General features: G+C 33.2%; 1 non-coding gene across 1 annotated transcript; it reads left to right on the forward strand.

Moving 5' to 3' along the window:
- The first annotated feature begins 14195 nt into the window (after positions 1-14195).
- On the forward strand, positions 14196-14302 carry LOC116115596. Its single transcript, XR_004125686.1, has one exon. It is a non-coding gene; the product is annotated as a small nucleolar RNA R71 (small nucleolar RNA).
- The last annotated feature ends 1089 nt before the right edge of the window (positions 14303-15391 follow it).

Consider the following 15391-nt stretch of genomic DNA (forward strand, 5'->3'; position numbering starts at 1 on the left):
AACAACCAATGAAAACTCATATCTAAACTATCCTAAATCACTTTCGTAGATTGACATGATTGCATTTAGCGTATGCAACAAGCCTTTAAACCCCTAGGCGGCCCTAGTTGGAGGGTTTCCAGCGATGATACCCACAAAAATCCATACTAAACTAATCATAAACTCTAAAAATAAAAATAAACACAAAAAGAACTAAAACTAACAAAAATTCTTGGATCAATTCATAAAGGTGTCTCAAAAATAGCATATACACAAAAACAAATAGAATAATTAAAAATCACCTAAACTCACAGACAATGCAAACATCAATTCCATTTTCGTTATCAACCCTAGAACATCCATACAACCACAAACCATTAGTCTACAAACCCAGATGGTTTTATGCACAACATTCATGAACAAAATTTTGATATCAGTATTCGGGTTATGACTTATAGGTGAATCATAGAATCAAACTTCATAAGCTCACTTTTCAAACCACTCTCCACTAATGTAGAAATTCACACTAGCTTGAATCAATAGGTCTTTGTAAAGGTTGTAATGTTAGGCTAGGGTATGAGTTCATGAAGGAACGAAAAAGGAAATTAACAAAAATCAAATTAAGAGACTTAATTTGATTTCACTCTTACAAAAACACTTCCCTTTTTCACTCAGTAGCTTCCCAACCTTTATCGAGCTCTTTCTTTTCAATAGTAATATAAACCCATTTGTATAATTCCAAATCTTTACAATGCTTTTCAATGCCCACTTTTCTTTTCTTCCTCTTTTTTTTTTTTTTAATTTTTTCACAACAATAACAAGAAGAAAGTAGAAAGCACACACACAGCCCCACTGATCTTACAAGGCCTCTACAAGCCCCAACCAATTTCTCGCATAAACTTGGGTTGTGGCAGAACTACTGTTCCTCACCAATACTCGTACTAAGCTTGAATAACAATTAAGTCTCTAAAGGATAAAATGGGTAGGATTGTGTTTTATGCTCACAATCAGGGTAGAGTAAAAATTAAGTTCAAAGAAAGAAAAAGAAGGTTAAATTGTGTTCAAAAGGCTCAAAGGGTTAACTAGCGATGACAATAAAAAAGGGTTGGCTTGAAAGGTTTAATCGATCCAAAAAATAGCCTAAATCATTTCCTAAGTGATGTGAACTCTAGGATTTCACCTCAAGTGGTTATCAAATAAGTTCTAGAGTTTGTTGAGATTGCAAAAATGTCCATGAAATATTCACACATAAAACGTCTCTAAGTAAGTAAACTTAACCACTTTCAATCCACAAACCGCTAGGGTCTCAAACTAAATGTCATTAATATTCACAATCATCCATAATTAAAGGCAAAAATCAATGTCCTCTACTTGTTACACTTTATTGCAATCATATTCCTATCATAGACATATAAATTAATCCACTCTCTAATATTTATATTTTAAAGATAAAGTATCTATTGGACTATTGTTTTTATGATAACTCTTATATAAAGGGTTTAAATCAATATAAGAGTCTTTGGAGATGCTCTTTGTAATACCCAAGATGTCAAAGGTATGTTCCTAACTCAAAATAGTCATTTAGATGTTAATTTTGTTAAAAAGCATAACATAACTAAAGCAAAATAGTCGATTAATTTGTAACGGTAGAGATCAATTATCCATAGAAAGGCATTAGGGGTCGAAATGGTCATTTTGCCTATGGTAACGTTGAAAAAGTCAAGGATGAGTAGGCTTCATTACATTTAATGACATTAATTAGTAATAATTATGTCCAGTGTGAAATGACCAAAATGCCCTTATATGAAGAATTAAGGACTTATAGTTTATACAATTAAAATAATTGGGCCAATCATAATTTGGAAAATAATGAAATATTTTCCTATAAATGATATGAAATCGTTCAAGCCAGGAGAGAGCATTTCTTCAACATTTCTTCAATTTTCTCTCAAATCTTCCACGAACAACTTTTTCTTTCTCTAAGTTTTAAAGGAGTTTTGCTTATTTTTTCAAGGAGAGCAAGATAGAAGCCTTGGATCTTCATTTGAAAGGTTTAAGGTAAGGTTAAAAACTTTAGTTTTGATGTGATTTGAAGATTTGAGTAGATGGCGAGTAAAATGTTATATATGTAGGATTAAGTGTAAAAGAAGACAAAGACAAAGGATTTGTTGAGGAATTCTTTAAAAAGGTAAGGACGAACCCCCATGACTTTAGGGTTTTAGTCTAGGGTTTGTAGATTTTTATGAAACCTTAAATTAAGGCTTTAAGGCATAGAATTAGTTGATGGCAAGTGTAGTTGAACTCATTTATTCTACTTATGCCTTGAATTCATTATACTGAAGTTATTGCATTTATGTTTTATGAGTTGTTAGGTTTGATTGAAGAAAATGAAGTGTGAGGTTGATTGTGGCAAAACTTATAGTATGGGACCATATATATGGTGGTTGAATGGGTTGCTATTAGAAGTGTTGAGCTATGTTTGCATTAGCTTACAATGTTATAACAATACTGGATGATTATGGAATGAGATTTTACACTTCCTTTAGATTGTTAAAGACATTAAGGGGAGGTTTATTTGATCCATAAGTTGACTATTGGTTATTGTCAATAGGAATTGATGTGGCATAGTTAATTGAAATTTGGATTTTGTAAGCTTAGGGGTTATGTTAAACTTGCTTCCTTCAGTTTTCAACCATAACTTGAGTTATAAAATCAAAATGAGATGATTCTTGAATCATTGGAAAGCTAAGACATAGACTATAACTTTTATGTTTTATGCAAGAGCCAATTCGTTTGAGAAATGGATGGAATGGCCTGAAGTATAAACTGGTTATTAAAGTTTAGAGTTAACATGTCAATTCTATGATTATGAATTGATTATTAATGTATTATGGTAATTATGCCATGTACAAGGTTTGCCCATTAGTTAGATGATTTTTGAAAGATATACATGGTCACGATGTCACTGCATGATTAAGTTATGAAATGGCATGAAGATGCAATGTATACATTTTTTTAAGATATGTATGTTAGCAAGAGGTAATGTAATGGATTGATAATCCATAGATGAATTAAAAGTATTAAGCTCACCAAATATGTTTTTACACGCCATAAGATTTAGAGATGCATATAGACATGATGGAAACGCGTAAGCATATCCTTATATCGGTTGAGAAGGAATATGGCTTAGATGTTAAATATGCGTACACGCCTTTCTGATGTATGAGCTCTAAATGAATTTGAGCTAGATGATATGAAGTGCTTAAGACGCTAAAAAAGTATGATCGGCTACACGTTAAATGCTTCATATGCATTTAGTTGCACTACATGAGTTATGATGTATTTATATCATGAGATGATTTATACTCATGTTAGATGATATTTAGATGTTTATCATGACATGTAATGTGCGTGTACTATGTTTACATACTTATTGTAAGTGTATGTATTAATGTTATATAGCCATGGGATAAAATGATGAAGACACTGAAATAGAAAGGGGAAAAAAAAAAAAAAAAAAAGGAAGTATCCCTAGATGTAAAAGATAAGTGATGTGTTAACAAATATGTTTAATAAGGTCAAATAGCACATTTAGAATGAAACGGATCTCTTTATTGAGCAATTAGCGCTCACCCTTTTATTGTTGACAGGCTTTTCGCAAGTGTACAAATCGTGCAGTAATAAAGCTCGAGTAAACGAGTGTCGAATCCCAAGAAACTACTTACCAAGTACCAAACTAGTATATCTTATTGCATTTGATGAACAATAATTTTAAGATTGAATTTAATGAAAAAGAATATAAACAAAAAACTAAATAAAAGCGAAATTTTATAAATACTTTGGTAAAGAAATCATATGACTAAACCTAGGGCACATATTTCACACCAATTTATCCTATGCATTGACAATTATTGCTAACCTAATTAAGCTTATTCTAAAGACCAAACTCCCTAATATTCCATTAACTTTCTCTCGAACAATTAGCGATTAACCCTTAAGCGACAACCCCAATATCTCTAAGTTGAATTAAGAAGCTAAGAGATCATTAATTTCTATGGAATTTACCAAGCCTCACAGATCGCGGTAACCTATCTCTAGTTCGCTCAATCTATGGTTTATTACCTTAGACTAATCAGGTTTCATCTCTCGATCTCAACCCACCCAAAAATCATTCACTCTCAGGCCCTTAAGAATTGAAAGCATTATGCACAATAAAAAAACTTAAATTAAAGCTCAATAAGAATTAGCAACAATTTAAGTCAATAATATTCATAAAGTGGGCTACATCTTAGCCCTAAAAAGGGTTTTAGTTCATAGATACAGTAATAAAAACAATCATGGTATTTAATAACATGAGTTCAAGAAAGAAATTAGAAAAACTTCTCTAATTTGTGAACGAGAATTGCAAGAATTCTGATCTCCAAAGTATTAGTCGTCCTATCTCCTTCTTCCCATCCCCCTTAAAACTACTTAAAGACCCTTATTTATGGTACTAGGATTTGGAGGTTACTTAGAAAGATTTAAATGCCTTCACCCATTCAGATTCGGACTAGAGAATGTATAACTTAAACAGGCCCATGACCCATCGCTGAGCAATACGAACCGTCGCTGCAGCGATCTTTCTTTCTGTCCAATGAGTCTGTGATCTTCAATTTTGTAAAGTCATCACACATGAACTTTGTAGCTCTCTGATAAGCTTTCCAATGCCATAAGAATCGTTGAATTCAGATTTCTACAGCTCAAGTTATTTCCAAACAGCGAGCATGCTCATCTTGAAGAATTTCCAGATTTTGTATCTTCGACGCGTCACAACTTTGTCGTTTCAACTCTGATTTTTGTACCGTTTGTTCCTACTCATCATGAATTCCATCGACATCATTCTTTTTCCCTTCACATATTGGTTTGAACCTGAAATCCTCAAAATACACCCGTGATCCCGTAAAAGGATTTATGAAATAATTAATTCACAATTCCACATTTAAACACATTTTTTCCACAAATAATCCAATTAATCACTAACAAAACTATACTTTCAAGCTCTTATCACAACCCCCAACCAACGTTTTGCTAGTCCCTAGAAAATTAAGCGATAAAATAAGTCCTTAAGCTTGAAATAAAACCATCAGCCCATTTCTACTCAGAATATGTACCCATATTACATTTTTTTTTTTTTTTTGGAAGACGTCAAAACATTATGATTTTCCATGTCTGCAATGCCATGATCAAACTATAATTTCTATGTTAGTTTAAACATCAAAGTTGGCATAGTTCTTAAGATCCCGTTGATGTTTTACTCAAAATGCACTTCCTCTTCTTAATTGAAGCTATTTCCGCAAATAATTTAAGCAATAAGTGAGCAATTAAAACTACATAATATTTGATTATACTAACTTTTCAGCTGTGCATAATATGTTATGGTGAAATCCACTTTTATAAGTTGAACCAAACCCATCTAACTCATTTAAAGGCAAACACCTTTGTAAGCTAATTAGCAGAACATACTTAAACTTTATGTTTTTCTTTTGGCCTACAAGCGAATAAATTAAACGGGCATCATTCATTTTGCATCGGTTAACATTGTATCCAATCCATTTAAAGATCAGAAGACAACCCATTACATAACTCTTCAGATTGTATTTTAGTTAAAATAGGAAACATATAAGCTTCAAACAATTTGATGCAGACAAAATAAGAATCTAATATGATACACATGTATGCCAAATCTCAAAAAATTAAAGGCAACTTTAGTAAAGCCTCATGTAGTGTCAACAAGCACTGTCATGGCCAATGTTACTCTTAACTTGTAGAATAAGCATTATTGTTCAGTTCTTTTCTAATTATTTTGACTAAAATTATAGCTATCAAGGTCTAGCTAGCAAGACTAAAGACCTGAAGAACAACAAGCAAATTAACAAAACATGTCCAATTCTTAACTGGCTAAACTAGAACCAAAGTTCAGGTAAAAAAGTGTTAAAATGGGTATAGAGTTCCATGTATTTTCCTTTTCAACATGGCAATAAAGAAGACAAATTCAAAAATGACTTAATATAAATCAGATCATAGAAATACATTAAAAAATAAAAAAATTCAAATCATCAATAAGTAATGCAAGAGTAGAAATTTAGCAAAATGAAAGACATAAATTAAGCAAACATTGTTTTGTTTATTTGATTTTACTTCCATTTTTTTTAATTAACATTTTCAATATATTTAACGAACTTTCGGAAAAACAAAAGGAAGAAAAAGTTAAGTTCTATTAGTATTCTGCAAGATGTATTTTTTAAAGTTCGATTGGTGAACTCATATGGTGATAACATACCTCAATATCAGAAGCACATCTTACATCCAAAAGAAAGAATTTACTAGTTATCTACTAGTATATAATGATAGCTAATTCTATAATATTTTATTTGTAAGTCAGACCGTCTTCTATGTATAACTAATTTGATACATATGATCAAACTCAAATCATATATCATATACTTAAACAGTAACAATGGACCTGGGAAACATCATTGAAACACATTCACAGGCTTAGAGCATCTCCAATGGTGCTCTTTATTTTGAAGAGCATCTTTCATATAAATAAAGAGCATCTTCATTAATTTTAAAATATAAAAAACACAATTTTTATTCAAATCCAATAGACTCTTTAAATTTAATAAAGATGCTCTTTATTTAAAAAAAAAAAGAGACTTAATAGGAGAGAGAATTAATAAATAAAATGCATAGGAACTTGTAGTTTATTAATTAAAATTAGGATAGAGAGTGAAATTGCTCTCTAAATGTGGAGAGCCAAACTCACTCTCTAATTTATATTTTAAAGATAAAGTATCTATTGGACTATTGTTTTTATGAATAAACTCTTATATAAAGGGTTTAAATCATATAAAGAGTCATTTGGAGATGCTCTTTGTAATACCCAAGATGTCAAAGGTATGTTCCTAACTCAAAATAGTCATTTAGATGTTAATTTTGTTAAAAAGCATAAAACATAACTAAAGGCAAAATAGTCGATTAATTTGAACGGTAGGATCAATTATCCATAGAAAGGCATTAGGGGCGAAATGGTCATTTTGCCTATGGATAACGTTGAAAAAGTCAAGGATGAGTAGGCTTCATTACATTTAATGACATTAATTAGTAATAATTATGTCCAGTGTGAAATGACCAAAATGCCCTTATATGAAGAATTAAGGACTTATGAGTTATACAATTAAAATAATTGGGCCATAGCATAATTTTGGAAAATAAATGAAATATTTTCCTATAAATGATATGAAATCGTTCAAGCCAAGGGAGAGAGCATTTCTTCAACATTTCTTCAATTTTCTCTCAAATCTTCCACGAAACAAGCTTTCTTTCTCTAAGTTTTAAAGGAGTTTTGCTTATTTTTTCAAGGAGAGCAAGATAGGAGCCTTGGATCTTCATTTGAAAGGTTTAAGGTAAGGATTAAAAACTTTAGTTTGATGTGATTTGAAGATTTGAGTAGATGGCGAGTAAATGTTATATATGTAGGATTAAGGTGTAAAAGAGACAAAGACAAAGGATTTGTTGAGGAATTCTTTAAAAAGGTAAGGACGAACCCCCATGACTTTAGGGTTTAGTCTAGGGTTGTAGATTTTATGAAACCTTAAATTAAGGCTTTAGGCATAGAATTAGTTGATGGCAAGTGTAGTTGAACTCATTTATTCTACTTATGCCTTGAATTCATTATACATGAAGTTATTGCTATTTATGTTTTATGAGTTGTTAGGTTTGATTGAAGAAAATGAAGTGTGAGGTTGATTGGGCAAAACTTATAGTATGGGACCATATATATGGTGTTGAATGGGTTGCTATTAGAAGTGTTGAGCTATTGTTTGCATTAGCTTACAATGTTATAACAATATGGATGATTATGGAATGAGATTTTACACTTCCTTTAGATTGTTAAAGACATTAAGGGGAGGTTTATTTATCCATAAGTTGACTATTGGTTGATTGTCAATAGGAATTGATGTGGCATAGTTAATTGAAATTTGGATTTTGTAAGCTTAGGGGTTATGTTAAACTTGCTTCTAGTTTTCAACCATAACTTGAGTTATAAAATCAAAATGAGATGATTCTTGAATCATTGGAAAGCTAAGACATAGACTATAACTTTTATGTTTATGCAAGAGCCAATTCGTTTGAGAAATGGATGGAAATGGCCTGAAGTATAACTGGTTATTAAAGTTTAGAGTTAACATGTCAATTCTATGATTATGAATTGATTATTAATGTATTATGGTAATTATGCCATGTACAAGGTTTGCCCATTAGTTAGATGATTTTTGAAAGATATACATGGTCACGATGTCATGCATGATTAAGTTATGAAATGGCATGAAGATGCAATGTATACATTTTTTAAGATATGTATGTTAGCAAGAGGTAATGTAATGGATTGATAATCCATAGATGAATTAAAAGTATTAAGCTCACCAAATATGTTTTTTACACGCCATAAGATTTAGAGATGCATATAGACATGATGGAAACGCGTAAGCATATCCTTATATCGGTTGAGAAGGAATATGGCTTTAGATGTTAAATATGCGTAGCACGCCTTTCGATGATATGAGCTCTAAATGAATTTGAGCTAGATGATATGAAGTGCTTAAGACGCTAAGAAAAGTATGATCGGCTACACGTTAAATGCTTCATATGCATTTAGTTGCACTACATGAGTTATGATGTATTTATATCATGAGATGATTTATACTCATGTTAGATGATATTTAGATGTTTATCATGACATGTAATGTGCGTGTACTATGTTTACATACTTATTGTAAGTGTATGTATTAATGTTTATATAGCCATGGGATAAAATGATGAAAGACACTGAAATAGAAAGGGGAAAAAAAAAAAAAAAAAAAGGAAGTATCCCTAGATGTAAAAGATAAGTGATGTGTTAACAAATATGTTTAATAAGGTCAAATAGCACATTTAGAATGAAACGGATCTCTTTATTGAGCAATTAGCGCTCACCCTTTTATTGTTGACAGGCTTTTCGCAAGTGTACAAATCGGGCAGTAATAAAGCTCGAGTAAACGAGTGTCGAATCCCAAGAAACTACTTACCAAGTACCAAACTAGTATATCTTATTGCATTTGATGAACATAATTTTAAGATTGAATTTAATGAAAAAGAATATAAACAAAAAACTAAATAAAAAGCGAAATTTTATAAATACTTTGGTAAAGAAATCATATGACTAAACCTAGGGCACATATTTCACACCAATTTATCCTATGCATTGACAATTATTGCTAACCTAATTAAGCTTATTCTAAAGACCAAACTCCCTAATATTCCATTAACTTTCTCTCGAACAATTAGCGATTAACCCTTAAGCGACAACCCCAAATATCTCTAAGTTGAATTAAGAAGCTAAGAGATCATTAATTTCTAGGAATTTACCAGAGCCTCACAGATCGCGGTAACCTATCTCTAGTGTTCGCTCAATCTATGGTTTATTACCTTAGACTAATCAGGTTTCATCTCTCGATCTCAACCCAACCCTAAAAATCATTCACTCTCAGGCCCTTAAGAATTGAAAGCATTATGCACAATAAAAAAACTTAAATTAAAGCTCAATAAGAATTAGCAACAATTTAAGTCAATAATATTCATAAAGTGGGCTACATCTTAGCCCTAAAAAGGGATTTTAGTTCATAGATACGTAATAAAAACAATCATGTATTTAATAACATGAGTTCAAGAAAGAAATTAGAAAAACTTCTCTAATTTGTGAACGAGAATTGCAAGAATTCTGATCTCCAAAGTATGTAGTCGTCCTATCTCCTTCTTCCATCCCCCTTAAAACTACTTAAAGACCCTATTTATGGTACTAGGATTTGGAGGTTACTTAGAAAGATTAATGCCTTCACCCATTCAGATTCGGACTAGAGAATGTATAACTTAAACAGGCCCATGACCCATCGCTGCAGCAATAGAACCGTCGCTGCAGCGATCTTTCTTTCTGTCCAATGAGTCTGTGATCTTCAAATTTTGTAAAGTCATCAACCATGAACTTTGTAGCTCTCTGATAAGCTTTCCAATGCCATAAGAATCGTTGAATTCAGATTTCTACAGCTCAAGTTATTATCCAAACAGCGAGCATGCTCATCTTGAAGAATTTCCAGATTTTGTATCTTCGACGCGTCACAACTTTGTCGTTTCAACTCTGATTTTGTACCGTTTGTTCCTACTCATCATGAATTCCATCGACATCATTCTTTTTCCTTCACATATTGGTTTGAACCTGAAATCCTCAAAATACACCCGTGATCCCGTAAAAGGATTTATGAAATAATTAATTCAAATTCCACATTTAAACACATTTTTCCACAAATAATCCAATTAATCACTAACAAAACTATACTTTCAAGCTCTTATCACAACCCCCAACCACGTTTTCTAGTCCCTAGAAATTAAGCGATAAAATAAGTCCTTAAGCTTGAAAATAAAACACCAATGAAAACTCATATCTAAACTATCCTAAATCACTTTCGTAGATTGACATGATTGCATTTAGCGTATGCAACAAGCCTTTAAACCCCTAGCGGCCCTAGTTGGAGGGTTTCCAGCGATGATACCCACAAAAATCCATACTAAACAATCATAAACTCTAAAATAAAATAAACACAAAAAGAACTAAACTAACAAAAATTCTTGGATCAATTCATAAAGTGTGCTCAAAAATAGCATATACACAAAAACAATAGAATAATTAAAATCACCTAAACTCACAGACAATGCACAACATCAATTCCATTTCGTTATCAACCCTAGACATCCATACACCACAACCATTAGTCTACAAACCCAGATGGTTTTATGCACAACATCATGAACAAATTTTGATTCAGTATTCGGGTTATGACTTATAGGTGAATCATAGAATCAAACTTCATAAGCTCACTTTTCAAACCACTCTCCACTATGTAGAAATTCACACTGCTTGAATCAATAGTCTTGGTAAAGGTTGTAATGTTAGCTAGGGTATGAGTTCATGAAGGAACGAAAAAGGAAATTAACAAAAATCAAATTAAGAGACTTAATTGATTTCACTCTTACAAAACACTTCCCTTTTTCACTCAGTAGCTTCCCAACCTTTATCGAGCTCTTTCTTTTCAATAGTAATATAAACCCATTTGTATAATTCCAAATCTTTACATGCTTTTCAATGCCCACTTTTCTTTCTTCCTCTTTTTTTTTTTTAATTTTTTCACAACATAACAAGAAGAAAGTAGAAAGCACACACACAGCCCCACTGATCTTACAAGGCCTCTACAAGCCCCAACCAATTTCTCGCAAAACTTGGGTGTGGCAGAACTACTTTCCTCACCAATACTCGTACTAAGCTTGAATAACAATTAAGTCTCTAAAGGATAATGGGTAGGATTGTGTTTTATGCTCACAATCAGGTAGAGTAAAATTAAGTTCAAAGAAAGAAAAAGAAGGTTAAATTGTGTTCAAAAGGCTCAAAGGTTAACTAGCGATGACAATAAAAAAGGGTTGGCTTGAAAGGTTTAATCGATCCAAAAAATAGCCTAAATCATTTCCTAAGTGATGTGAACTCTAGGATTTCACCTCAAGTGGTTATCAAATAAGTTCTAGAGTTTGTTGAGATTGCAAAATGTCCATGAAATATTCACACATAAAACGTCTCTAAGTAAGTAAACTTAACCACTTTCATCCACAAACCGCTAGGGTCCAAACTAAATGTCATTAATATTCACAATCATCCATAATTAGCAAAAATCAATGTCCTCTACTTGTTACACTTTATTGCAATCATATTCCTATCATAGACAATAAATTATCCAGAGAAAAAAAAACAAAAAAACAAAAAAAAAAACTCACACAATAAAACAAAAAAACTATAAAAAAAAAAAAAATTATGCTCCCTAAATCCATATGTCTATAATTTGCACAAAGGTACGAATTCCTACCCCCAACCTTAAAATCAACATTGTCCTCAATGTACAAATGTAAACAAAAGGAAAAAGAGAAAAAGAAAAGCTACCCCCTTTTGCAATAGTGAAGTGTGAATACGCGTGACAATTCAATCACCAACTCGTTTCATTCCATTGTTGCCTTTTAATTCTATCAAAACAATGAAGCTTGCGGTGCACCTCATTGGAAACACACATCACATGTTAAATTTATGAATTTAGAGAAACAAACACAAAATCAAAATTATTTACACTAAACAGAAAAAAAATAATAAAAGTAAACATACTTGAAAATTAACTCCTGCAAAAATAATACACTAATCAACAAAAGAAAAAATAAATGAATAAAAAGATTGGGTTGCCTCCCAAAAGCGCTTGGTTAAAGTCGTAAGCTTGACTTTTCATTTTCTTCAATCCGGATCATCTAGGAGAATCTAAGCCCTCATATTCTTAATTTCACCATTCACATAGGGCTTTAATCGTTGCTCATCTACCATCTCAAAGTCAGCCTCCATAGTCCTAGAGTTGACTAAACAATTCTCTAGGGGTGAACTAGGGTAGTTTTCTTCTAATTTTTTATTCACTATGTTATCAAGGATACTAATCTCAAAGCATGTGTCAAAGTCGGATGGACACTTCTTTGCATAAAAAACATTAAACTCTACTTGCTCATCTTTTGCCCTTAAGATTAGTTTCCCTTGATGAACATCTATCAATGCTCTACCCGTTGCTAGAAAAGGTCATCCTAGGATTAAAGGTATTTCCCGATCTTCCTCCATGTCTAACACTATGAAATCTACTGGGAAAATAAGTTTGTCTACCTTAATTAAGACGTCTTCCACCACCCCCCTAGGATATGTTATTGATCGATTAGCTAATTAGAGAGACACAGTGGTTGGCTTCACTTCTCCTAATCCAAGCTTCCTGTAGATGGAAAACGACATTAAGTTAATACTTGCCCCTAAACCACATAACACTTTATTAAAATAACAACTACCAATAATACAAGGGATAGTAAAACTCCCGGGATCTCGTAGTTTAGGTGGTAGTTTCTTTTGAATCAACGCACTGCATTCCTCCGTGAGCATAACTTTCTCGTGTTCTTTGAATTTTCTCTTGTGCGTGAGGATCTCCTTCAAAAACTTCGCATACTTCGGCATCTGTTCTAGCATATCAACAAAAGGGATATTAATATGTAAACTTCAAAACATGTCAATAAACTTACCGAATTGCTTATCAAGCTTCTGATTTTTCAACCGTTCTGGGTATGGAAGGTTTGCCTGGCTTGAAGGAAGTTTCTGCTCAGATGCACGCTCGCTGCGGCCACCAGATTCATCGCTGCGGTAATTAGTTGAAAATTCTGACGAATTATGAGCAAGATCACGCTCGCCGCAACCACCAGTATCATAGCCGCGGCGATCATCCTCCTGCTCAACTTCTAGGTCTTGTTCTTGCCTCGGTTTTTCACCCTCTGAATTTTCCAACATTTGTCCACTCCTCAAAGTGATTGCATGCACTTGTTCCTGGGGATTTTTCTCTGTATCGCTCGGCAAAACCCCTTGAACTCTTCCCGCTAATATGTTCTGAATCTGCCCAATATGAGTCTCAAGGTTCCTAATAGAGGTTGATTGATTTTGGACAAGGATGTCAGTCTTCTCAAACCTCTTGCTTGTCTCTTCAATGAACTTGGTGAGCACATTCTCTAAGTTAGATTTTGGCTCTTGATTCTGAAAAATATGAGGTTGTTTATGCTCGTTGTTGTTGCTCCACGAGAAGTTCGAGTGTTTCCTCCATGTTGGATTGTATGTGTTGGAATATGGATTTCCTTGCCCCCTTTGGAAATTATCGACGTAATTGGCTTGTTCAGGTTGAGCAAATGGGTTCCCTTCTTGACAATCCTTGGATGGATGATCTCCTGCACAAAGGTCACATGTTAGAGAAGAAGATTCAATTGTATTTAATTTTAACACATTACCTAATTGCTTCTGGATGTTTGAAAGTTGAGCAGTCAATGCGGTGTAACCGTCAACTTCGTGCACTCCTGCTGATCTCCTTGTTGGAGTTCTCTTTGAACTCCTCATGTAGTTATTGTTCGCCATCACCTCAATCAGATTGTATGCTTCCTCTAGTGTTTTATTATTCAAGGCTCCCCCACTTGCAGCATCAATCATAGCTTGAATAGTTGGTAGCAACCCTTGGTAGAACGTTTGCACTTGTGACCAGATTGGTAAACCATGGTGAGGGCACCTCCGTAAGAGATCTTTATACCTTTCCCATGCTTCATACAATGACTCCAAGTCTTGTTGGTAAAAATTGGTAATCTCACTTCCCAGCTTGGCAGACTTGGCAAGTGGAAAGTATTTAGTGAGGAACGCTTGAGCTAACTCGTTCCATGTCCTGATGCTCCTAGATGGCAAAGAAATCAACCAAGCCTTAGCTTTATCCCGAAGAGAGAATGGGAAAAGCCTTATCCTAATTGCATCATCGGAGACTCCATTATGTCTGAATGTGTCGTACAACTCCAGAAAATTGGCAATATGCAAGTTGGGATCATCATTAGCCAACCCAGCAAATTGAACCATTTGCTGAATCATTTGAATGATGGCTGGCTTGATCCTGAAATTATTTGCTTGAACTGGTGGTCTCTTGATGCTAGAATAGCACCCATCAATAGTAGGACTAGAGTAGTCCTTCAATGCTCTCTGAACCACTGCTGCTCCACCATTTGCATTCCCCCTAAAGTATCTTCAGTCTCATTCCCTTGATTTCCCATATTGGGATTCACAATTCCTATGTTAGCCATTGATCTTTCAGAGTTAGCTTGCCTCTTTTCTTTCCTCAACTGTTTCGCGGCTCTCTCGATCTCAAAATCTAGTGGATTAAGATGACCACGACCTCTGGAACGTAAACTCTCCAGATTCTAGCTGAAAACCACAAACAAAACAAACAAAAAAAAAAAAAAATTAATTAGTAAACAGAAATAAAACAAATCAAATTAGCTACTAAATATTTCGTATTGATATTGGTAAAACAAAATAGTTCCTCGGCAACGGCGCCAAAAACTTGACGGGCTTTTTGCAAGTGTACGAAATCATGCAAGTAATAAAGCTCGAGTAAACAAGTGTCGAATCCCAAGAGAACTACTTACCAAGTACCAAACTAGTATATCTTATTGCTATTTGATGAAACATAATTTTAAGATTGAATTTAATGAAAAGGAATATAAACTAAAAACTAAATAAAAGCATAATTTTATAAATACTTTGGTAGAGAAATCAATATGACTAAACCTAGGGCACATATTTCACACCAATTTAATCCTATGCATTGACAATTATTGCTAACCTAATTAAGCTTATTCTAAAGGCCAAACTCCCTAATATTCCATTAATTTTCTCTCGAACAATTAGCGAATTAACCCTTAA

This window comes from Pistacia vera, unplaced genomic scaffold (genome assembly GCF_008641045.1).
Source record: "Pistacia vera cultivar Batoury unplaced genomic scaffold, PisVer_v2 Contig747, whole genome shotgun sequence".
Classification (NCBI taxonomy): domain Eukaryota; kingdom Viridiplantae; phylum Streptophyta; class Magnoliopsida; order Sapindales; family Anacardiaceae; genus Pistacia; species Pistacia vera.